A 2,500-nucleotide genomic window follows, 5' to 3' on the forward strand; every position below is an offset into this window, starting at 1 on the left:
AGAGGAACAATAGAGGGGTAAAAGAGGAACAATAGAGGGGTAAAGGAGGAACAATACAGGAGTAAAAGAGCCACAATAGAGGGGTAAAAGAGGAACAATAGAGGGGTAAAAGAGGAACAATAGAGGGGTAAAAGAGGAACAATAGAGGGGTAAAGGAGGAACAATAGAGGGGTAAAAGAGGAACAATAGAGGGGTAAAAGAGGAACAATAGAGGGGTAAAAGAGGAACAATAGAGGGGTAAAAGAACCACAATAGAGGGGCAAAAGAGGAACAATAAGAGTAAAAGAAATTCTGCTGTCAATTTGTCCTGTTTGAACTCAAACAGAAAACTTCCTCTCCAACAATGTCACATCAGAAATGTGAATCAAATGTAGGCCAGCACCGATGTGTGAGTATAATGTATAGTGATTTATTCAGGAGAAGCTGTGCCCTCAGTTCCTGCTGTTAATGAGGTTTTTCTGAAGGACCGTTTTTCTGTTTCTGCGTCTCCAGCGACACGCTGAACACAAAGCTCTGAATCATTACTGACACATTGAAGACAAATTGTTTTCTGATGGCGACCTGCAGCTTCCAGATTTCTAACAATAAGAAACTGATCATGTCTTTTATTTACGGCACAAGAAAAATGCTGCAGACCCATAATGCACAGAATGGATGCATGAGGCCGGACGCACACGGGATCAGAGTCATCCACGCCGTCAATGCTGAGACTATACTGAAATTCTACAGAGAAAAGCCAAAAGTTTCCATCCATCATCCATCCATCATCCATCATCCATCCATCCATCATCCACCCATGATCCATCCATCCATCATCCATCCATCATCCATCCATCATCCATCCATCATCCATCCATCATCCATCCATCATCCATCCATGATCCATCCATCCATCATCCATCCATCCATCATCCATCCATGATCCATCCATCCATCATCTATCCATCATCCATCCATCATCTATCTATCATCCATCAATCATCCATCCATCATCCATCCATCATCCATCCATGATCCATCCATCCATCATCCATCCATCCATCATCCATCCATGATCCATCCATCCATCATCTATCCATCATCCATCCATCATCTATCTATCATCCATCAATCATCCATCCATCATCCATCCATCATCCATCCATGATCCATCCATCCATCATCCATCCATCCATCATCCATCCATGATCCATCCATCCATCATCTATCCATCATCCATCCATCATCTATCTATCATCCATCAATCATCCATCCATCATCCATCCATCATCCATCCATGATCCATCCATCCATCATCCATCCATCCATCATCCATCCATGATCCATCCATCCATCATCTATCCATCATCCATCCATCATCTATCTATCATCCATCAATCATCCATCCATCATCCATCCATCATCCATCCATGATCCATCCATCCATCATCCATCCATCCATCATCCATCCATGATCCATCCATCCATCATCTATCCATCATCCATCCATCATCCATCCATCATCTATCCATCATCCATCCATCATCCATTCATCATCCATCCATGATCCATCATTCTGAACAGAAAACTTTAGAACAGACGTAAATCAAATCTTCTAGCAGGAAACCTGAAGTAAAAACAGTTCATGGCGTTCCAGAGTCTTAGAATGTTCGATTCCCTCGGGTGTGTAGTGGTACACCGATAAAAACTGATGTATTACTGCAGAGTTCAAGTTATTCAAAGATAAATAACAGAACTCTCAGAGAACTGCAGCGGAGCCACAGACCTGACCTCTAGGGGTCACAGCTGGTTTAAGCTCCTCCCACCGTGGTGAGGGGTGGAACTCTTTCAGTCCTGATGTTTCCCTCCGTCATCTTTACGGTGCATGTACAGACGGTGCACCCTGTCCAGTCGGATCACGTCGGCCCAGTTCTGACTCAAACTCCGGCTGAAGCAGTTATCTGCTCCAGAGTGGCAGACCAGGTCCGAGGAACAAGACGCCTCGGTTCTGATCTGCTCTGATCCAGAGTTTAGACTGAGCCCGGTTTCAGACTGAGAGGAGGCCAAACACAAACTGTTATTACATTCATCCAAACAGACTCCTGGACCAGATCCGTCCGTCAGAGCATCAGATCCGCGCTCCCGTGTGCTCCGTCTGTGGCGGTAACGTGAACGCTGACATTTGGATATCGATCTCAGCTGAGAGTGGCAGCAGGAGACGGAGGATATTACAGGAAGCAGCAGACACTGCAGACGCTCTGAGCAGCTGCTCATGTCCGGAGTTTAGTTCCAGAGTTTCAGTCAATCTGACCAAAACCAAAGCAGATCCGCTGTGGAGACAGCTTCCTCCTCAGGTGGGGAGCGGAGACGGATCCAAGGTGGAACCGACTCGTCTTCTCCTGCAGCTCAAACCACGACGGAACGGATGTTTGCAAGACGCTTCCTGATCTGGCCAGAACCGGATCCAGGATTCTGATCAGCAGAGAATCCAAATCGCTGGAGTTTCAGCCAGAAACAAACT

General features: G+C 45.8%; 1 protein-coding gene across 1 annotated transcript in view; it reads right to left on the minus strand.

Moving 5' to 3' along the window:
- The window catches only part of LOC112142087 (A disintegrin and metalloproteinase with thrombospondin motifs 3), a gene marked incomplete at its 3' end in the record, with an annotated part of 46,962 nt that overhangs the window by 17,364 nt on the left and 27,098 nt on the right, over positions 1-2,500 (minus strand). The gene's annotated exons all lie outside the window — the stretch shown is intronic.

This window comes from Oryzias melastigma, linkage group LG9 (assembly GCF_002922805.2).
Source record: "Oryzias melastigma strain HK-1 linkage group LG9, ASM292280v2, whole genome shotgun sequence".
Lineage (NCBI taxonomy): Eukaryota > Metazoa > Chordata > Actinopteri > Beloniformes > Adrianichthyidae > Oryzias > Oryzias melastigma.